The 24419-nt window shown below is 36.3% G+C and overlaps 1 protein-coding gene across 2 annotated transcripts in view; it reads left to right on the forward strand.

The window, feature by feature from the left end:
* The window catches only part of B3GALT1 (beta-1,3-galactosyltransferase 1), a 456001-nt gene that overhangs the window by 73473 nt on the left and 358109 nt on the right, over positions 1-24419 (forward strand). For both annotated transcript variants that reach the window (XM_015432322.4, XM_005573379.5), the window contains exon 2: positions 11096-11196. The gene's annotated coding sequence lies outside the window, so the exon portion shown is untranslated. The remainder of the gene's footprint in view (positions 1-11095; positions 11197-24419) is intronic.

The following is a 24419-nucleotide window of genomic DNA, read 5'->3' on the forward strand; positions in this document are numbered from 1 at the left end:
AAAAAAACTGAAGTGGAAAGAAGAGAGCATGGCAAATTATTCTAAAAGGAAGAACTCCTTGTTTGCTCTGTGCCCTTGAAGAAGTCAGTTCCATCAATCATTAGATGGAGGGCTGGACGAGGTTATCCATAAAGTCCCTCCCAGATCTACTGTGTTATGATGCTAACTAAGTGAGGACACTAAAATAAAGGCTCATAAAAAACCAAAAGCAATTGGCAGTGTGAAACCAACTTTCTAAATTTTCTTCAAATATTTGAAAATGACTTTTAAAATTAAGCTTCAGCATTATAATATTTTGGATTGTATACTACTAGGAGGCTGAGGCAGGAGAATGGTGTGAACCTGGGAGGCAGAGCTTTCAGTGAGCCAAGATCACGCCACTGCACTCCAGCCTGGGAGACAGAGTGAGACTCCATCTGCAGGAAAAAAAAAAAAAAAAGAAAGAAAAGAAAGAAATGCTGTTTACTAGTTTTGGGACATGGAGTAGATCGCTTCACCCTTATAAACCAAAATTTCCCACTGTGTAAAACAAGAATACTGATATTACTGTATAGGTAGTTGAAGATTAAATGAGGTAGTGCAGGCAAAGTTTTAGTTCCAACCAAGTGCTCGGTAATATTAGCATTTATTATTATTGTCTAGATGGGTATTGGCAATAATTAATTTATTCAATTACTCATTCAAAAATCTGCATGTATACTTTAGATCAAGCTTTGCACTAAATGCTAGGGACCCAGGAGTTACAGAACAATCTCTTCTCCTCCCTGTTAGTTACTATTTGATTATTTAAGGGTGAACTGATAATATGTTTGTGGGAGAGCATATATTTTGAATGTATTCACTTTTGTTTTAAAACTGTATGACTGAGATGGAAATGTAACAAGATTCAAGTGAGTAAAATATACCTTTCATATTTCTGCTACTAAGCACTATTCAACTCTGGTCTTTTTTTGATTGGTAGCAAAAAGTTCAGTCTTGCAATCTGAGGTAACTTGGCTACCTCCTGTCTCAAAGTGATCCTCTTTGGGTTCAATTCAGGATATCCCACCACTGTAATCATCCAATGGGATTTTTTTGTCCACTGCACAGACAAAACCAGTTCAACGAGACCATGGTGTTTATTGCAATAAAGAAAGAGTTTAAGTAATGTGACGCTAGCCACATGGTAGAATCACTTAAATCAGTCAAAAGGCTCAGAAGTTAGAGGCTTTCCAATAATTTTGTGGGCAGAAGACTACAGAATAGGTGCTGCTTATTGGTTGGGGAACAGTCATAGGGATATGGAAAATGGTCCTCATGAGCTGAGTGTGCCTCTGGATGGGGCCACAGGATGATTGTGGATTATGTCTGGGGGGAGTCAGTTGCCGGAATGCAAAAGTCTGTAAAACATCTGGAAAGAGCAATCTTGGGCTCTACAGTCGTGATATTAACTATAGGAGCAATTGATGAAGTCACAAATCTTGTGACCCCTGGCTGCATGACTCTTGAGCAGTAAGGGATTATAGAAACCATGCCTACCTTTTAGCAGAATTCATGCCCCTTCCACCTCATCTTGTAGCCTTCCATTAACCTTATGAAAGCAGTTTCAGCCCCCACACCAGGAAGGGATCAGTTTTAGAGAGGGACTATTACCATCTTTGCTTCAAAGTTAAAGGATGAACTAAACTCCTCCCATGCCTAGCCAGCCCCATACCCAAGAATGAGTGAAGCCAGCAGCCTGCAAGGCTAGAAGCAAAATGGAATCAGCCATGCTCAATTTCTCCCACTGCCATAAGCTCTGCAAAGGAGGTTTCACAGCTAGGGCTGCCCACTCTGCAGCTTTGTGCAGCCGTGGACTCCCATGACATCAAGCGTGACTCTTTAGGCTTGCTGATTGTCAACCCTTAACTCCCTTTTGTTCCTCAGCCATGGTGTTGAGAACTTGTGAGTGCTAAAAAACAAACGAACAAACAAAACCACGGGTGAGGTGGAGACTATCTTAGGCCTTCTCTTTACCCAGACTTGCCTTGCTGACATTTCCACCTTTTGCAGCTTAGTTTGATAAAGGCAATCAGCAAGGTTATTTTCTTCTCAAGCTTCAGAGTTGACTTGGAGTGAGTCCCCAGTACAAAAGTGACTAAATATTTTGGGAAGTTTCTATCACCCAACTCGCCAGAGTTTCAACCCCAGAGTAGGTTCAGGGAAGAGGGCAACCCATACTGTCTACACTCTTTTTGTTTCCCTTTCTCTATCTCTCCTCTTCGGTGCTGTAGAAAAACTGCTCATATGGCATCACTTATCTTTTCCACCTTCGCTGTGGCCTTGAACCCTTTGCTCCAAGTCCTCTTAAGATTTGGTTCTTGATATTTAAATTCAAGCTTTTGGAATTTTTTTTCTCTCCAGCAGCTGGTACTTGCAATTCAAAACCACGGTTTTAAAGAATTGTCTGCACTGTTGACTTACAAAGGTCAAATTAATTGCTCAAAGGCCAAAAATGTGCATCTTTGTTCTCTGTGAATCAACCTTATCCTGAGGCATAAAGTCCTCTTTGCTGCTTATATATGGCAGAAAAACATAACTAAAATAAATTGAAAAATTCTTCACTTACTTTAATCAAAATACCCCACTACAGAACAAGTCCACAGTGGAATAAAACGATAGTTGTTCTGTAGATTTATCTATGTTTGCCTATCTCCATAAACTAAAAAACAAAACAATCAATGTTTTAATTATATACCTCTGTAATCTAACTTAAATAATATTCCTCCATTAAAACAAAATGAATGCTAAAATGCTTTTGCTATAATAGAGCTGCACATGCTATCACTGAATTTGCTTTTCTAAAATGTTTTAACACGGCCATGCTGTCTTGGTCCAATCTTAGCTATACACATGATTGATTTATGTATTGAATGCCTATGTGCCAGGCACTAGATATAAGTAGCTGAGAAAGAATGATGGTCATGTCCCTAATTTCCTAAATGCTGAGAATTCCTCTCTGACCAAATGAACATCATTTTTCAAACAGTAAGAACCTCCTAAAGCTTGCCTTTGCAGGAAGTTCACAGCCAAACCTAGAATCTTTACCTGTTCTGTATGGTGGTAGAGTTAATTGTGTATTTTGTATTTCTCCACCACTAGAGAGAGTACTGTGTTACATGCCCAAAAGAGTTATTTCAGGATACACAATTTTAAGGCAGAGTTAAAAAGTTAAAGGCAGAGTTTAAAAGCCTTTTTCTAGAGATTAAAGGCTTTTTTTTTTTTTTTTGAGATTAAAGAGATTAAAAGGCTCTTTATTTTAAGTGAATAGTATGCAGAAAAAGAATTTTTTTTTTTTTTTTTTTTTTTTAGAAAACAATTGAAACACACTTCCAACCTAACAGCCATCATTTTCTCAAGATACAGTTAGTTGTAGAAGGGTAGGAAATGATCCTATAAGTTTTAACAGCACAAATTTTGTGTCGTTCCTTTCTGCCTGCCTTCTTGCTTTAAAATGGATGCGGTATAAAGACATGTCTTCTCACAGTTCTTGGTTAATAAGATAATCTCATAGTCTGCCTCTAATATTACTAAACTTGAATAATATATCAAAATCTGAAGAGATGAATGATATTTTACAGCTACATAGGGGGGCTTTCAAATCTCCATTATGTCTGGGTTTTTAAAACAATGACATTTATTTTGAGCTTTCTTTATTCTTATAGTACGTGATCTGATGGGAAGTAAGTAAGAATTAAAGATGATCATGAGATTAAAATAAATTAACTCTTTCAGGACACCAGAGTTTTGTAACTTACGCACTAAATTTTCACAAATGCAAAATTTGAAATATACATTGTTCACAATCCTCCAGGCCATTGTTTCTCAAACTTCTACAATATGTACAGTGTCTTTAAGACAAAAACAAAAACTAGTACAAAAATCTTCTCTTTGAACCCCAGTGTTAAATCATTTTTATTACATTGTTACTTAAAAATATGCAAACAAAACCAAGCATAAACCTGACCAACACGGTAAAACCCTGACTCTACTAAAAATACAAAAATCAGCCGGGCATGGTGGCGGGTGCCTGTAATCCCAACTACTAGGGAGGCTGAGGCAGAAGAATCACTTGAACCCGGGAGGCAGAGGTTGCAATGAGCTGAGATCTCACCACTGCACTCCAGCCTGGGCGACAGAGCCAGACTCTCTGTCAAAAAAGAAAGCCAAGCATAAACACTCTGTGCTTATATCTCTTACAAAACATAATTATAACGCAGTGTGCTGTATTATGATAATTCTAGTATTTTGTGGAGCCTCTGCACAGTATCATTGTTTGCCTTTTGCTATCTCTGTTCTTTTCTCATTAAAACTTGAGGCCAACGGCCGGGCATGGTGGCTCACACCTGTAATCCCAGCACTTTGGGAGGCTGAGGCGGGCAGATCACCTGAGGTTGGGAGTTCACGACCAGCCTGACCAACATGGAGAAACCCCGTCTCTACTAAAAATACAAAATTAGCCGGGCGTGGTGGCACATGCCTGTAATCCAAGCTACTCAGAAGGCTGAGGCAGGAGAATCACTTGAACCTGGAAGGTGGAGATTGTAGTGAGCTGAGATCGTGCCATTGCACTCCAGCCTGGGCAACAAGACCAAAACTCCTTCTCAAAAAACAACAACAACAACAAACTTCTTGAGGACACAATGATAGTATCTACAAACATAAACACTGGGTTCATATGGCAGTACTTGGCTAAATTATTATGGGAAATCAAAACACAAATAAATAAAAATATTCAAAGATAATTTTCAAAAGGGACAAATTCAAGATTGTTGTACAAATATAAAAAACTATCAAAATGTTATTTAACTCAGTTATTAACAAGGAAACCAGTAAAATGTTAACTGGTTTAATATAGAACTCAAATTAATGCACATATATGGTTGAGTCAGGAATGTCAAAATGAATCTACAAATAGATGAAAAATTGGCTTTCCCCCTAGGTTGCAGTGGAGAGAAAGATCAGTTGTTCCTCCACCAAAAGGAATTTACATGTCTTTGGATAAGTATTATTTTAAGTGCTATCATCTGTATATAATGTATAGCCTTGTAAAATAGGTCAATCAGCCCTCCATAGAATCAGATAACTTGGAACTGTATGTTAAATAATGCCTGCTTTTCCAATGAAAATACCCGGTGTTCTTTTGGTTCATTATTTGGCCCATAATTGTTCATTCAGTGTATTTAAGAGGAATGTAGAGACCCTATAGAACCTATCCATGGATCCTATGGAAATTCCAAAGCCCTCTGTCTCTATTGCAGACAACAAGCCTCTTCAATGGAGCTGTCTCCATTAAGAACTGACCTCTAGCCACATATAGAAGCTCCATATGAGCCCTATTGTCTTTAAGGAATATGTGGCTCTTCCTTCAGATATAAACATAAGCAACCTCTTTTGATAAGTTCGATGACCTCTTCTGAGGGAATAACTATGACAACTAATCTCACATCTTTATATGTGAAAATTTTTGCCTAAGGACAGATAGTTAACAATGATAAGCCAAGCCTTCGGTAAAAATGTGTTGTTTTGTTCTCTCTTTCTTTTTTGGGAGGGAGTGGAGTGGAGGGCAATTACTATACCAGGTACTGTACTAAGTACTTTATGTCAACAAAAAAGAGTCAAACTCTATAAAGTATTTAAAAAGTTTATTTTGAGCCAAATATGAGTGGCTAAGGCCCAAGACAGTCTCAAGAGGTACTGAGAATGTGTGCCCAAGGTTGCTGGATTACAACTTGATTTTATGCATTTTAGTGGGGCAGAAGTTACAGGCAGACATCAATCAATACATATGAGTTATACATTGTTTCAATCCAGAAAAGTGGGACAACTTGAAGGAGGGTCTTCTAGGTCATAGGTGGATTTGAAGATTTTTCTGATTGGCAATTGGTTGAAAGAGTTATGTTATCACCTGAAGACCTGGAATCAATTGAAAGGAGAGTCTAGGTTAAGAAGAGATTGTGGAGACCAAGGTTCTATTATGTAGATGAAGTCTCATAAGTGGCTACCCTTAGAGGCAATAGGTGGCAAATGTTTCCTATTCAGATCTTTAAAAGGTGCTAGACTCTCAGCTAATCTCTTCAGGATCAGAAAAAGAACTAGAAAGGGAAGGGGATTCACTGCAGAATGTACACTTCCCTCACAAGAGACAGCTTTGCCAGGGTCATTTCAAAATATGTCCAAGAAATATATTTCAGGGTAAAATAATTTATTTCAGGGCCTACAGTTTATCATGTGATACTAGACTAGAGTGAGTTAGAATTCGGTATCTTGCAGTAAAGAGTCTGTTTTGTCATCCTTAAGATCTCTGTTTTAATGCTAATGCTGGTCAGTTGTGGCTGAATTTCAAAGGGAAGAGAGTATAGTAAGGCATGTCCAACCCCCACTTCCCATCATGACCTGAACAAGTTTTTCAGGTTTACTTTGAAATCCTCTTGACCAAGAGGAGGGATCCATTCGGTTAGTTTGAGGGCTTAGAAATTTATTTTTGGTTTACATGCATATATATTATTAAATATCAAAATATAATTCTATAAATGTGTACATTTTATGGGTGAGAAAATTCTGCTTGAACCACCCACATGGCAAGTTTTGAAAAAAAGATTATTTGAATGAAAAACAGGACAAAAGGAAGTGTGTAAGCATTTAATTAGGTCTCCTGTAACTAACAATCAGGATAGTTTCTTAATTGGATTAGATGGAACAACTGGTTTGCTATCCTAAAGTCAGATGCTCAGTCAATATTTATGGAACATGTCCTAGTCATTCTCACTTCATCTGGGAAATTGAGTGTCCAGGCTACATATTTCATAATGCTATGTTTACAGTTGTCATAGCACTTGACAAATGGCATTAAGTTATCTCGTATGTGTTTATGTGTCCTTTGACTTCAATGGCTAAGCTATGAAGTTAATTTAGAGGAAGGGGTATGTGTCCTTAGTACTTTGAAGACTGCCACATCATAGGAGCTAAATATATGCTTTTGAATTAATCTAAACTATGCATATTCATTAAAGATGATCCCTAAATTTGAACCTCTGGAAAAATTTACTCCCAAGTCACTAGTTCCAAAGATTTTACTTCTGTTTTCAAAATGTTTCAGTGTGTTAGTTAGATTTTAGTGTCAATAGATGCATTAAGTTATAGCTGCTTAAAATTTGCTCTCAGGACACAGAGGAAAGGCTTGTCTTATCATTACATACAAGCTCTGCAGACTGAAGGTCATGATATCTTTGGGCGTTACTTGAGAAGAAAGTCATGGCCATGAAAAACCATTAGAAATCATCTAGAATTCTGTACCACAATTATATATCCAATGGATTGAAATTTGAGAAAGTCTTCAGTTAATTTAATTAACTTAATTTAATTAATGTAATGTTTATGAGATTCTTCAGGCTGGACACAGTGGCTCACACCTGTAATCCCAGCACTTTGGGAGGCCGAGGCAGGTGGATCACAAGGTCAAGAGATCAAGACCATCATGGCCAACATGGTGAAACCCCATCTCTACTAAAAGTACAAAAATTAGCTGGGTGTGGTGGCACATACCTGTAGTCCCAGCTACTCGGGAGGCTGAGGCAGGAGAATTGCTTGAACCCAGGAGGCAGAGGTTGCAGTGAGCTGAGATCCTGCCACTGCACTCCAGCCTGGTGACAGAGCAAGACATTGTATTAAAAAAAAAAAAAAAAAAAAAAAAAAAAAAAAAAGAATAGAAAGCAAAAACATTAAAGTGGGATTGGGAGAGTAGAAATTGGAGAAGTAGAAGGAAAAAATCACACGAGAATGCTGGGAAAATGTTCCATTATGTTAACTCCTTTACTTATCAACCATTTGGCTGTAGAATCAAAAATAAAACTTGAGATTTTAAAATGTTTATATTTTTGTTAAAATATATACTTTTTAAAAATATTAGATATGTGGAATGTATACAAACAGGAACTATAATTCCTCATCAGCAATAAAGGATTTCTTTTGAATTTATCACTGACCAGATTGAGAAAGTAATGAAACTATCATTGTAGAGTTAGGATTGAAATCTGACCATGTTTTCTGAGGGTGTAAAGTGGCTCATCTATTTGAATTAATTGTTTCAAGTCCCACTTACTTTGTTCAGAAGTCCACTTTTTGTCCTGCCAGTAGACTGTAGCCCAAACCCTAAGTTGTCTGGTCAGAGACTGGGAAGGTAATGTTGTGTATGTTTTGCTGATTAAATATAAAACATTCAGCATCCTTTATGGCCTCGGTTTAAAGTAAGCTTCTTATTCCAAAGCATATGTTTGAACTACACACTGTTATTAGCATGTTTCCTCTTAGAGTATTCTTTAACAGATATTGGTTTTCTTCTAGACAGTTTCACAAAATAACAATAGGTTAGCCTTCCTTTGAAGGCTTAAAAATCCCCTAACTCTTTATATGGTTCATATTTTATTTATTTTTCTCATGTTAATTATATTCTTTTATCTGTTTAATCTTATAAATGACTCCTCTCATTTTGGAGAGATTTTGAACAAACTGGTTGGGAAACCAAAAAAGAAACAAGAGGATTTTTTAATACTAGTTAGGCTATAAAATATTTTCATGTGCTTTAAAAATGGGATTGCCCACAGAATGACTTCATTTTAAAGTGTGTGTTTGGTAGTGGTGAGGGGGATGTAAGTATCTGAAAGCATTTTATATTGGAATACGGGTCTATTCGTGGTTATACTTTGTTTGTATATCAAATACGGCACCTGTCACAAGCTTGGATTTATCGTGAGTATGCATAATGCTTGCTGTTGGGAAAGCCTGCAAATCCCCCATTGGCAGCAGAGTGACCAGAAGTAGATGCACCTGTCTTCCCAGCTGGGACTTGCTCATGGAAAAGAAGGTCATTTAACACCATGTTATTCCTGTGGACAGCTGTATATGTAAAATGCCTTAGGACGTAGACAACCTAAATTCTGTTTTAAAAAAAAAAAAAAAAAAAAAAAAGGTCTTCAATGGCCAAACGAAATTTGACTTGAAAAATATTTTGATGTTTTGATTCATTAGATTTGGAGCATATTTTGGCTTGGTTTAATAGAAAAACATTATTTGGTTTGCTTTGGTCTGAGCACTCTATTGGCTTTTAATGACTCAGGGAATACCAATATTTTCAGCTCACATTGGCTTAGGGTTTAGTATAAAGTAGTTCATTCTGTCTTGATGCAGCTCTTGGTTAAAATATAGGCCTTCTCCCCATGCTACAGTGATAGTTCTTTGTTTTTGTCTATTTTAATTGTCTATTTTCCCCCAACAGACTCTAATGTCTGTAAGAATAAGGGCTATGTCTATTTTGCTAACCATTATTTTTTGTAGCACACTGCCATTGTATTAATTCTGGGTATATCAGTGTTTAGTAAATCTTTCTCAAGTGGATAAATGAATGAAGGAATAAATAATTGGCTTTCACTGTACAGTTCATCTTAAAGACTCTGTCATTCAAAATCATACCAAAACTCGAGAAGCCTCGGTCCTATTGTTTGTCTGTTTTTTAAATTAAGTACAAGTTTAGTTACAATAAAGTGTACAGATTTTAAGGTCACAGTTCCATGAATTTTGTCGAGTGTATACACCCATGTAACCATTATCCAATCAAGATAGAGAATTTTTTCATTATTCCAGAGAGTTCCCTCTTGCTCTATTTCTGTCAATTCCTCACAGCCACTGTTCTGATGATCATTATAGCTTATTTTTGCCTTTTCTAGAACTTCATATAAATGTAACTATATAGTATGCACTTTTTTGTGTCAGGCTTATTTCATGCAACTTTAAGATTTTTCAATTTATCCATAGATATTTAATTGCATTCATGGGAATCAGGAACTTACCCATGTTAAAAATAAGATTAATAATGAAGGACTATGATATTACAAAAAAAATACTTTGTGCCTCCTTGGAGGATTTATTGATGACATTTTCCCCAATCTACAACTACGTGCTTTTAAGAATTCTAAAAATATGCAGAATGATTGTTAGAAGTAGAGTTCAGAGGTGCCATCAAACTAACGTCATCGTACTGTGAACTTCCATAGGCAGATCATTTGATAAGCCAAGCAGATCAAGAGGGGCACATTTTAGAGCAGGTAACTCAGCCCAGGCTTTCTGACTTCTCCAGTGTTACACATCACTACACCATTGGCGTCCTTTTTCCACAACACCCTTCTGTAGATGATGACATATGCATAACAGTTTGTAAAGGTTAAGGAAAGGCTCTAAAATTAGGTATTCCACTGAAAGTCTTCTTTAAAATAGATTTTTCAGTAACATAACTGGGGTGTAGAGGTGTTTGGGTTGAATTGCAACGAGGTTTACAAAGAAACGTAGTCAGTTTGCAGGCAGTGGAAAGAAGCTTGCCAAGTAAAGCCTGTAGAAAATGGATTCATTGAATTAGAACAGTCTGTGATCAACTGCCAAAGCCAGCTTATTTTCCTTGCGAGTTCCAGAAAAGAATGCCTGAGACTTTGTGTTGATGGCAGGCTATCTTATAGAACATGCTGGCAGAACACACTTTTTCACTGGCTCCCTCAGTATTATTATAGACTTGATGGAGTACTTCGGGATTTGGTAGGGATTTTTACATCAGAAAAAATTAGGCATAGGAGATTAGGAACCAAATGTGTTAGTTTATCATAGCAGAGTAAGGCAACAAGACAGTCAGTCTTAAGGAAACCACAGACAAGACTGTTTAGAACTAACAATATTCTACTTCTCCTGTGGAAACACTCACTATTATAAGTGAGACCACAGAATAAAATTAATGTCTAGGGAAAGTAAGCAAATAATTGTGGAAAATTTTAAAAATGACTTTATAACCAGTGAAGACATCATTTATTCAAAGACATCTTTGCATAAAGAGGAGATTGTAATGATATAAAGGAAGAAAATTCCTTTTCAAATTAAGTGTTCTTCAAGTGCTGATTGTTTTGTGCAGAATAATTTGATGTAAGATACGTGGAAATTTTACGAAATGGTGAAAAGAGAATCTGAACAACTTGAAACAAAGTGTTAATGTCAGCTGAAGTGCCTCCAAAGTTACTCATATATTTTTCTTTCCTTTTAGACCCAGTAGAAACGCTTCAAGAGCTGCTCGATCCAGGAGTGGAGGGATTTTGTGAAGACACGGATGCTCCTTAAAAGGAGTGCAGAAATTTTCATCATAGGGTAACAGCTGATTCTTATTTTTGGTTTAATAGTCTTTGAATATTTACAAAACTGTGATATAAAAATAGATGATATTATCCAAAATATTAAGTTTGCTCTGAATTTGCTTATAGCTTTGTAGTATTTCATGCTTTATACCTTTCACATGAAATATGATCAGAAATAACTCCTCAACAAATATTATCCTCATATTTGGAGTAGGATGATACGTAGAAACAAGAGTAATTGCAAAGCATCACTCTGGCCACTTTGGAATAGAAGCACCATTAACAGAGATTGCAAAGTGTTTTGTCAGCCTTCTTGCCATGACACACATGGAAAATGGTAATATTCCTAGGATATACTGAGAGGGCTTCTCACAAGCAGAGATGACTGGCACTGCTGAGCAGCTCCAGGGCTGAAGCCTTGGCATCTTATTAGCACATCTGTAGACCATTGTGTTGGGGAGTTGTGCTGGTGAGCAATAGAACCTTTCTTTTTGGAAAGCCCTACAGCGTCTGCTGCTTTTTATGCATGTCTATGTTTGAAGTCTGGACTTAGAGGAGTTTTTCTTAGGAAAAAATTAAGACATCGGGTTCTAGATTTTCACTGGAAGTAATTTTACCTGAAGATTGACCAGTATTCCTGGTCTTGTGTCAAGAAACTTGAACTTGGAATCTTTTCCTTTTTCCTCTCCATTAACAAAATGATAAAGAAGCTCTTCCTTAGAGGACCCAGGGGCACATCTCAGTTCTGGCAGGATCCCTTGTTTTCTTAGGGTTCTGGAGGAATTTACACAAGACAAAATTTTGTCCCCAGGGTAATGAGAACTCCCTATAATTTGAGGTAGGTGTGTACTTTTAGGCCTCACTTCAATATTTGGACTAGGCTGGGTAACTCCTGATTCTGTTATGTTAGTAGTCATTCAAAAAATGTTTAAGTCTTCAGCAGATTCTGGACCTGACTCAAAGCCAGACTGAATATTGAAGAATGGTAGGTTTCAGGCTAATGGGGCCTGAACACTCTGTGGTATTTCTTCTGTGCCTTATTCCAATATCATCACAGGTACCACCACAGGTACCACCTCGGGAATAAGAAGTAACAGTTGGGAAACCAGGGGTATCACCATAAAAGACTGCAGTTACAGTTCTAGAAGTTGTCTCATCTGACCAGAATTGTAGTCTTTGGTTTGGTTTAATTTTAACAACTTCTGTGTCTTTGGTTTTACTTTTGCTTTTTTTTTTTTTTTTTTTCATTAACAGACTTTTTTAAGAGTAGTTTTATGGGCTGGGGGCGGTGGCTCATGCCTGTAATCCCAGCACTTTGGGAGGCTGAGGCGGGGAGATCACGAGGTCAGGAGATCAAAACCATCCTGGCTAACACAGTGAAACCCCGTCTCTACTAAAAATACAAAAAAATTACCCGGGAGTGGTGGCAGGTGCCTGTAGTGCGAGATCATACCACTGCACTCCAGGCTGGGCGACAGAGCAAGACTCAGTCTCAAAAAAAAAAAAAAAAAAGTAGTTTTATGTTTGCAGAAAAATCAATTGGAAAGTACAGAGAGCTTCCACATAATCCTCTCCCTCAACCCACACTCAGTTTTCCGTATTATTAACATCTTGTATTAACATGGTACATGGTACATTTGTTACAAGTGATGACTCAATATTGATAGAGCCTTTTAACTAAAGTCCATAGTTGCATAAGGTTTCAGTCTTTGTGTTGGATGTTTTATGGGTTTTGACACACATATAATGACAAATTTCTATTACTGCTGCATCACACAGAATAGCTTCGCTGCTCTAAAAATCCCCCATCTTCCTCCTATTCCCTCTTCTCTCCCTCCACTGAAACCCTGGCAATCTCTGATCTTTTTACTGCCTCCATAGTTTGACCTTTTCCAGAATGACATATAGTTGGAATCATGCAGTATGTAGCCTGTTCATTTTGACTTCTTTTACAAAGCAATGGGCTTTTAAGGTTCATCTATGTTTTCTGTGTCTTAATAGCTCATTTCTTTTTATGACTGAATATTTCATTGGACGGATGTACCATAGTTTACCCATTTACCTAGTGAAAGATACCTTGATTGTTTCCAAATTGGGAATTACTTTTTTAAGTCACTATAAATATTTGTTTGCAGATTTTTGTGTGGACAGAAGTTTTCAACTCATTTAGGTATATACAAAGGAGTATTATGACTGGATTAAGTGGTAATAAAGTGTAGTTTTATAAGGAACTGCCAAACTGTATTTCAAAGTAGCTGTAATATTTTGCATTCCCACCAGCACTGAAAGGACCTTCCTGTTGCCGCACATTTTTACAAGCATTTGGTGTTGCCAGTGCTTAGAGTTTTAGCAATTCTAATAAGTATATTGTGGTTTTTCATGGTCTCATGTTCTAACATAATAAACTATAAAAGAGAGTGTGATTGCCCAAAAGACTCTGAATTCTTAGCTACTATGAATTTTTTCAGTATTCACTTTGTAATAACAGTGATCAAGAATCTGAGGTTATCCCTGACAGCACTGAGATTAGTGTGTGTTATATCCAAGTATGTGTATATAGAGAGGTGTGTGTGTGTGTGTGTGTGTGTGTGTGTGTACACCTAGTATTCTCTGTTATAGAAAGAGGTCATAGTAGGCAAAGACTCTTCTAATAATACACCATTGAAATAAAAATAGGCAGAAGATATAAAAGATTCTGGCTTGTTTAAATATGCATATTCTGTAGATCTTGATATTAAAATAGGCCATGTTTGATGCTGTTCAAAGTTAGCTTTCTGGCGTGAACTACAGTGTTATATATGAGCCACATCAAATTCGGCAGCCTCAATTTCTGTATTCAGTTAAATTTGGCCATGCAGATATAGTCCTGAAAAGAGATTCTTCATGATGCTTTCACAATATAGTCATTTTTCTGTATGTTTGATGCATGCTTAGATTTGATTATATTATTTTGTAAACCTTTCTGATGATACCAACTTCACTAGTAGAGGGCTACTTTCTCTAGTGTAAGGACCACTCCTCTAATATTTCTATCTTCAAATATATCACAATGCCTGACACATTTATTCTGTGAGTATATACAAAGCCCTACATCAGTTACTATAGAAATATTTTAACAAAGTTCCAAAGATACCAGACAAACTTTATAATTTAAGAAAAAAATAGGTAAACCATTTTAAGCCATGCAAGTAATTTTGTGTAATGATCAAAACTAACTTAACAGAGTATGGATCTGGTTAAAAATTAAACAACTAACATTCTTATGCAGTTTTTATGTGCAAAATAGAGTCTCAACAGTGACAGAAATGCAAAGATAAAATAAACATGTTCTCTACTTTCTATAAAAGATGGACTCCAGTGCAGGAGGGTTGGGTGGGGAAAGAAGTAGGATGATAAGAAGTATGTTGGCATTGGAAGTGCCTTAAATCTATGCTGCACATTTGCTGATAACATGGTATATAGAATGCTGGATTTTCAGACATTAGTATATCCAGAAGAGTTTCTTTGGATTCTTGTTTAAATTTCATTTTCCTAGACTCCACAACTAAATATCAAAAAATAATTTTGTAGTCCATGATTCTCCACTTTTATCAAGCTCCTCATGTTGTTGTATTACTGGTGACCTATGGGCTACACTTTAAGAAACTGATACGTACCAGTTAGAATTTTTATCCCTTCAGTGTGGTTTATATTAGGAAGTACTCCTGAAACAGAGTAGTAGGGAGATCTGGGCTAAATATAGGAATCAACAAGATTGAATAACTTTGTGGCGCATTATAATGGTATACTTGATTGCAGGTTTTCCTAAGAGTCTGAAAATTAGAAAACAAACTCATTGGAGAAACTAGCAAAAAATTGTGCCTAAGATTACAGCATTTTAAGAAAAGAATAAAGTGTATAACTTTAAAATAGAATAAATATTTGATAAATACATCAAATGCAATACAATTGCATCTATATTCAACGAATTGTTTATATAAAAGATATTAGTTATGATACTTATATTTTAGGGAAAAAAATAAATACCTAAGAAGTCCAAAATAGGGAAATTATGAAGTTAGTTAGTACCCTCATTCCAATGGAATGTTATTTTCACTGTTTTAAAATATGGCATGTAAGAAGTATCTAAAATAAACCTATATCAAAGAAAAATGAGAATCTATAACTGTATGTTTGATATGATTATATGCACATAAAATAGCATATGTGGTGAAATTTCAGGTATTTTTAATTTTAAAATTTTCCTAGATATTTTATGGTACTCACAAAATCAAATGTTAGATTTTAAAATCTATATGAGGCAAATTAATTATCACAAGCTTTAGTCACACATTTTTAATTTTAAAGTAAATAATTTTTAAGTTGAAAGGTGTTTTGAGATTCCTCTTCGTAATGAGCCCATGGTAAACTCTGTAAAGCAGTGATACTCATACCTAGCAAATTATCAGAATCATTTGGGAGAAATTCTGAAAACACAGATTTCTTTCAAAAGCTAGACAAGTAATTCACTTTCTTCAGAACTGACTTGGGGCCCTGGAATCTTATTTTTTTTAATGTCGTACCATTGGCTTTACTGATAAAAGGGAAAGATGACAACCACTGCTGTGGGGTAGACAATTTCTGTCTTCAGGAATTTCTGTAATGTATATGTATATGACAGAAACAAAAATATAAGTTAAAATGTTTTCAAATTCTAGACTGTTTAATGTTTGTAACACAGTAAAGTACAGCAGAAATTCGAGTAGAGAAAGCATAAATAAGGAGGATTACTTGGGAGGGTTTTCTAGAGCAATAATCTCATAAGCATTGGTGGCAGATGTAGGAATGCAGAAACCAAAAGCTTCATCATCATTTAACAACCTTCATGTGGATGGGAAGTGATTAGAGAGTGAAACTTTGAAACACTTAGAGAAAGCAGTGAAGAAGAGGTGCCATTTTGCTTTTTTCGCCAGCTTGCTTGCTTCCTTCCTTTTTTTTTTGAGATGGAATTTTGCTCTTGGTGCCCAGCCTGGAGTGCAATGTCACAATCTTGCCTCACCGCAACCTCCGCCTCCCAGGTTCAAGTGATTCCCCTGCCTCAGCCTCCCAAGTAGCTGGGATTACAGGCATGCGCCACCATACCTGGCTAATGTTGTATTTTTAGTAGAGACAGGGTTTCTCCATGTTGGTCAGGCTGGTCTCGAACTTCCAGCCTCAGGTGATCTGCCTGCCTCGGCCTCCCAAAGTTCTGGGATTACAGGCGTGAGCCACCACCCCCGGCTTCGCCAGCTTTCTTACCAATTAAAAGTATAAGCCCTATACCCCTTCCCCAGAGTCCCAGATCTGTTCCTAGGCTTTTCCTTTCAGGTTTTATCCTAGCTTTGAGGAAAGGGATGCCTTCAGGGAAAAGATGGTGCTCCGAATTTTGGGATGGGAAGGCCTATGTAATCCATAAATCAATGTTTTGTATGGTGAAGGGAAAGAAGGTTGAAGAAAGGCACCTCAGAATATTTGTGGAAGACAAAACATTTATTATTAATGTTTATTAAAAGGAATTAGGACTTTTAAAAGGCATAGAATCAATCACAGAGCAAGTTGAACTCGAACCTTTAAATATAGGTACAATTTGCTTCTCCAGAACATGAAAATAGAAGAAAGAGACATTTCAGTGGTGGGACCCCATGTACCTGAGTAAATCGGCCAAGTGTCTTTCTTCTGTGGTCTCAATTTCTTTTTTAGTACAAATGTTGTTTAAGTTTTTATTCTTCCAGTTCATTTGCCTAAACTGACAGTAAATTATTTTTATCACACATAGGAGCTAGGACTAGGAGGTCAACTATTTCTTAAATGAAAAAGTCAATACCAGTTTGGCTAAAGTTGATTGAGGAGTGGGTGCCCATGAGGCTGGATGTGATTGGTAGTCATACTGAGCAGGGCTGTAAGTTCCAGAATAAGGAATTTTGACTTGGCCTTACAGTGAAGGTTTCTGAGAAGGTTAATGAGAAGATGAATTTGGGCTTTGAAGAGGAAAATCAGCCAACAGTAAAGGAGATGGATTAAAGAGAAGGGTAGAAAGAAATGTAATTAGCATGCTAATTGGCTAATTACCGTGAGAAGAAACTTAGACTAGGCTGTTGGCAGTGAAAAGAGAAAGAAGGTAGTGGATATTATAAGGAAGTTTTTAAACTCAATTAGGGTAATAGTCATTGATCACCTTCAAAGTGCCAGTCACTGTTCTAGGCCTTTGTGACATCAGTGAACAAAATAAAGCATATTCTATCAGGGTGTTATGGACTGAAGTTTTGTATCCCCCTCAGAATTTCTGAGTTGAAATCCTAACTCTCAGTGTGATGGTATTAGGAGGTGAAGCCTTTGGGAGGTAATGAAGTCATGAAGGTAGAGTCCTCAGGAATGGGATTAGTGCCTTTATATGAAGAGGCCAAAGAGCCATTTCTCTCTCTTTCTGCCACATGAGGATACGATGAAACATTGACACTCTGTAACCCTGAAAAAGGCTCTCATGAGAACCCAACCATGCTGGCACCCTGATGTCAAACTTCCAGGCTCCAGCACTGTAGGAAGTACATTTCTGTTGCTTATAGCCATGTTTTGAATGATATTTTGTTATAATGGCTGGAACTAAGAAAACGATAAATGGAACAATATCTAATAAAGAGAATTAAGAATGTATAATGTGAATTTAGAAATGTTGTACAAAAATACAAAGTTGAGCAGAGGAAGGGAAATGAGGGGGGATGTGCAACAGTTACAATATTAAATATGATGGTTAGAAGAGGCCTCATGAAGCAGGAGGTATCTGAGCAAATATTTGAAAAATGTGAATAAGCTAGTATCCTAAGGGAGAGTATTCCAGACAGGAGGAAAAGGAAGTGCCAAAACGCCAAAGTGGGAATATGCCAAGGGTGTCTCAGCAAAAGCCACATTTTGAATTTTAACTCAGTCTTTAAGCAAGATGTTCAATTGTACCGATTACCAACTACTAAAATAGGGGATTTTTCCCTGGGAAAGGATGTTCCTTCTTAGAAGTTCTGCTTCAGGCTAGATTGAATTGGCACAAAAGAGATAAAAAGAAGAGTTAATTAAGGAGTCAACCTTGGGCCGTGCCCAGAGTTAAAGAACGTGAGGGAGATTGGAGAAGTCAGAAAAACCAGGATTTTGCCTGTCCTTGAAACTGTATGAAGAAGGCTTGGCTAGGAAAAGGAGACTCTGAGGGTGACAAATGCAACAAAAAGATTAGGAAGAAGAAAGACTGGAGAAACAAGAACCCGGGGCTTACAGAGGCCATCAATGACCTTAGAGAGAGCAGTTTCAGCTGATGGAGACCCCAGGATTCCCAAGTACCCAACAGCTCATGCTTTCTATACTAGATACAGTGAAAAATCTGTGTTTTTAAGAATTAGTAGTATACTATCCAAGGAGTATATGAGTTTTCAACTGCCTGTTAAATATTAACAATGTTTTGAAATCTGTCTTTGGTTAAAAAAAAAAAAAAGTGCCGACAAGTTTGAAAGCCTAAAGTTAAATGTGTTAGGCTTCATACTTAAGGTGTGTTACTTCTGCTCTCTTTTGCTCTTACCGTCTGCTCTGATTTTATAACAAAGCCCAGTATTGACATGTTGAAGAAGTGAGGTCTGCACATGCTTTGGCAAAGAGATGTTACAGGATTGCTTAATTTACAGAAATTCCCTGGCCTGAAGTATGGCTTTTGTCAGGTCATGACCAAAGCTTGTGTTTTATTAATGTATCAAGGTTTTTTATAGGACACATTGATTTTTTTCGTTTAGAAAACTGGAAGAAACATATGGCTATAAGATTAAGAATGGAGCCTGTCAATTGAGAGTCTCTTCAGTAACTATTGGATTTTTTTTAAGTTTGTAAGAATTAAAACATAGCAATAAGTAATAACTCAGTATACTTCTATTAGAATGTTAATAAAAAGGCATGCAAAAATCAGGGATTTATGAAATTGGTACAGTAAGCTTTGTTTCCTGCTTTCTCTGCTATGACCTAAAATTCATTTTTAAAAATATCTTTCTATGTTATGTAGCAAGCATACCAGAAAAAGTACTTTGAAAGAAGCAGGAGATCAGACATTTAAAGAATGGGAACAGATCTTAATATAAGAAAAGAGGCAGGCTTGTTATTCTGGGAAACAAATTGAGAAAGTGTATTAAAGTTGATGTGATAGATGGTAGGAATCATCTGGAATTTCAGGATTATTTATAAGGAACTTTCTGGAAAAGATTCAATTCATATTCCAAGTCAATTCTTTGCCCCCATTCCCTTTCTTCTGCCTGCAGATCCCCATCATGCTGCCCCTATTAAAAACCACTGTCAAGAAAGGACCCGCTATCAGTCTTTTATAACTTCCTAACTTCATATGAATTTAAATCAGTGTGTTACTTCTCTGAAGAGTGTTTACATTTCAAACAGGAAAAGAGGGTGGTATCTCCATTTAAAATAATTTCTAAAACAGCCTACTCGGTCTGTATGTAAGACCTGGGGAATTTTGTTGGTCGTTTTTTGAGTTGGTGGTTACACTTTTATATTTATTTTTGCTTCCATTTTATATTAAAAGAACTCTGTAGTTCCCATAATTGCAACATGATGAGATTCTCATTGCTTTTAATTAACCTGCTTTTTTCTTTCTCAACTCCACAATTAACTTGGCTAAATTTGTTAGTAAATGAAAAATTCCAAGTTAGTTGCATGTTGATTTTACTATCTACTATTTGGTACTTACATCATTATGTTTTAAATGAAACAAATCTTAAAATCAGGTCTAGATTTTATATTCTGTGATAAAAATCACCACATTTTCCCCAGAAATGATTTTTTTAAAAAGATAGCACTATTGGTTTTATTTCTTGGAAGGGAAAAAATGTCAGTCAAAGTAGTAAGATAGTGATCTAGTTTATTTGGTATTATGAGACTCAAGGATTTAGCAGTAAAATGAAATCTTTGTTAAAGAAAAAATGAACATATCATATTAAGAGGAAGATAATTGAATTTCTATATTTGATGGCAAATCTGGCAACACTAGAAGTGGTTACTTAAAATTAAAAGCCTTTTACAAACTTTTTATTTCAATTAGTCACTGTAATTGCATAAAAAAAGAATTCTTAATTTTTATAAGCACAGAAATATGCATGGGTTCCCCCCCCCCCCCTTTCACTGTCCCCAAATCCATGAGATGTATGCTTGATACAAGCAGAGTAAGAGAGAACATAACACTTAGGAAACATCCCAATGCCCTGTATTAAAGACTAAATAAATTACAGTTCTTCTTTTCCCCAGTAAAGAGCAACAAAATAACAATGTAGGTAGAGGAAACAAGTGAGCTGATTGAGAGCATGTGGCTGGGCTGGAATCTGGAGATACCACAGTTAAATTAACTTGATTTTCCTTTCTACTACTAGAAGTTTAAATAAAGTACTGGCGGGTTGTGGGTGGTGTTGGGGAGGGATGGTGTGTGTATGTGTGTCCTGTATGTGTGTGTGTTTCTGCATGCGAGAGAGTCAGAGAGAGACAAAATGGCTTTTGTTGCTTTGGAAACATATTTCACCACCTTGGTTCTGATTTTTTTCTGAGAAAAACATCTACTTAATGTCACAATAGCCTCACAGGAACAATTTAATAGTACCTGGTAAAAGCCTATAAGGATTCTCAGGATAGAAGATGCAGTTTTGCAAAGCAGTTCTCAACCTCTGTCAATCTTAACTGAACAAATTGAAAACCAGATGGGCTTATTTATCAAGCCATAGGTCCCAAAAGGCAAGAAAATTTATTTAGAAATTATCAAAATACTAGTCAAATAATGACCAGACAATTACAGGTTGATATTCTTCAGTGGCACTTCTTCTAAAACATGGGTTCAGTGTGACCAGTTTTATAGCACTACTTTAAATGATAACTAATGAGAAAAAAAAATACGTGGGGGTGTCATTGAAATGACCTTTGCAGCAAATTCTCTTCCTTTGTATTTGTTCTATGAATCGAGGGACTGGAGTTGGCATTCCTCTGAGTTTGGCCATATCTAGATTTTCTGGTTATGTTCTTCCCTAGAGTAACCACAGACATCTAAGAGGCTCTGTGCTACACAAGGATCTCACATAGAATTTGGCTTATGAGGGAAAAAACCCTGCACATATTGTGCTCATTATTAAGGCAGGAGTGTTTGCCTATTGCTATATTTTTATGAGCATCAATAAGTCTTGAATGATGAATATTACTAATCATCTTTTGGCTAATGTTATTGGGACTTTTAATACACTTGCTAACTTACTTATTCCTGGGGTAAGAGTAGAAAAATCTTTGGAAGAATGATTCATGGGAAGAAGTTGATGCCAATTTGGTAATTAATTATTGGTTATTTAATAACCTTTGATTGTTAGAACCATAATCCTTTACTGATAGCAAGTCTATAATACTATCTGGGATAGTGAGACCATTAACTATACATTGGATAATTTGGATTTTTTAATTGGCTTGCTGTTAAATTCCTAGAGTAGAACAATAGAGTACCCATTTAAAATAGACATTTAACGAGTCAGTGAGATAACCAGCTTCAGGATGTATTTTAATAATACAGCCATAATAAAAATGACTATTCTTTTAACTGACCGTATAAGGTGTTGTGCGGTAGAAGTAAATGGAAATGGACCTTGAATTCACGGATCCAGAAAGCTCTTTAAAGTGGGTATGTTGAACTCCTAGTTGATTTTCATTACTATGATTGGGGCAAAATTTGTTTTTTTTTCTTTTTGATAATGTATTATTTAATAGCAAATGAAAGCAAATAGAAAAAATGTGTATTAACTCAATATTTTAAAATATTTATATTAATATCACTTTGTAATTATAAATAATTTGGTAATGTTTTAGATATAATAATATATAAGTTGTTCAATTGCAATTTCTAGTATTCAGATCTCAAGTTTTCAGTTGTTTCCACTTAAGCTTTTAAACATGCTTTTTAAAAAGCTTTCTGATTTTAAAGTTTAAACTTAAAAGACAGCAACAAAACCAAGATTTAAAAAAATGCATTTTCTTTACAAGACACAATAAAGATTTTTAACATTATGAAACAGTTTGCATTAGACTTCTAGTTGTAATGTAAATATAAAATCAATTCAGTCATTTCCAAATTTTGAAAACTTTTTGCTCCTAAAGGCAGTTCTCAAAAATGTTAATTCACACATCTACAGCAGCAAAAAAAAAAAAAAAAAAAAGGTCAGTGAGGCTGAGCAACCACAGGGCTACTCTTGGAGTAATTAAATACCTTGAACTTTATCTTGAAGTACCCACTTGTTTCTCAGCATTAAGCCTTCAAAGTAGTGTTGAGTTTGAGACAAGTACATGAATGAATTGCATGTGACATTTATGGCAAGACTTTGTGTTTCATTTCTGTTTTACACTCTTAAAGTGTTCATTCCTTTCATGTTTTAAGCATATTAGTGAAATAACTGTAAATGAAGTCTTATATAACTTCTACATCCTATTTTTATCTCTTTATAATGGAAACAAAAAATAAAAGACCATGGTGATTCATTCATTAATTTAACAAATATTTACTGAAAGTTTCCTGAAAGGCACTGGACAAGCTATTAAAAGTTTACATTTTAGTAGGGCAGATATGCATTAAACAAAAAATTTCACCAATCTTTCCATAATTATAATTATGAGAAATGTGATAAAGAAAAGAACAAGGTAAGATGAGCAAATATAACAGAATGCCTTTTGACTAGCCTCTGACATAGTCAGAGGGGTGACTCCCCAGGAGAAAGATCAGTGTAAGTAATGGGAATATCCAAAGAAAAGCAACCACAATATTCTAGGGATCTATTTACTTGGATGCTCTCTGAAAAAAACTGTAGGACTACAAATGTATAGGATTTTAATTATTACTTGTATTAGTCCATTCTCACATTGTTAGAAAGAACTACCTGAAACTTATAAAGAAGTTTAATTGCACCACGGTTCCACAGGCTGTACAGGAAGCATAGCTGGGGAGGCCTCAAAAAACTTACAATCATGGAGGAAGGTGAAGAGAGAGGAGGCACATCTTACATGGCCGGAGCAGGAGAAAGAGAGCAAAGGGGGAAGTGCTACACGCTTTTAAGCAACCAGATCTCGTGAGAACTTACTCACTATTACAAGAACAGCAAGGTGAGGAATCTGCCTCCATGATCCAATCACCTCCCAGTAGGCCCCTCTTTCAACACTGGGTATTAAAATTCAACATGAGGCCGGGCACTGTGGCTCGTGCCTGTAATCCCAGCACTTTGGGAGGCCAAGGCAGGTGGATCCCTGAGGTCAGGAGTTCGAGACCAGCCTGGCCAAAATGGTGAAACCTGGTCTCTACTAAAAATACAAAAATTAGGTGGGCATGGTGGCAGGCACCTGTAATCCCAGCTACTGAGGAGGCTGAGGCAGGAGAATCACTTGAACCTGGGAGGCAGATGTTGCAGTAAGCCGAGATCACACCATTATACTCCAGCCTGTGTGACAAGAGCAAAACTCTGTCTCAAAAAAATATATAAAGATAAAAAATAAATAAAATTTGACATGAGATTTGAGCAGAGACACAAATTCAACCATATTATTACTTTATAACATATAAACTATTTCATGATACTTTTAAAGTTAAGATTATTGACACACTGAAACATCTTACATTTTCCCTTCATAATCCTTTCTACCCAATCGTGGACTCGCTCAACTATTATAAAAATTATTACAAGCAGTGACTAGACCTGACAGGTATTTATGGGTGATTTTTTCGAGAAAATTTCAAGGGTGCGTATACTTTAAATCAAGATCTACAGAGTGTCCGGCTACCACAAGGATTCCCTTCACTTGACCACCAGCCAGGCTTATGCTAGTTCCTGAATACTGGCAAAAAGTGAAAAAGCTTACTGTTAAGCTTTCGTCTTGTTAGACTAAAGCCTCCAATAACTGATGTATTTTATGAAATAATGTCAAAATAAAGCAGCTTAACACTAAAAACTCTTTACAGTAAATGTGATCGCCAACCTACATTTCCAGCATCATTATCCACTACCTGCTGGCACAAATTCTATGTTTTGACCAAACTTACTCTTCCCTTGAGTATCTCACTTCCAAGAAATTCCCCTCAACTAAAATGCCCACTCAAATTTCTCTTCTTGAATAGCTTATTCATTCTTCATATCAGCAGTGACTACCTCACTCCAGAGCACTCTTTTTCTAAATTGC

Source organism: Macaca fascicularis, chromosome 12 (assembly GCF_037993035.2).
Source record: "Macaca fascicularis isolate 582-1 chromosome 12, T2T-MFA8v1.1".
NCBI classification, from domain to species: domain Eukaryota; kingdom Metazoa; phylum Chordata; class Mammalia; order Primates; family Cercopithecidae; genus Macaca; species Macaca fascicularis.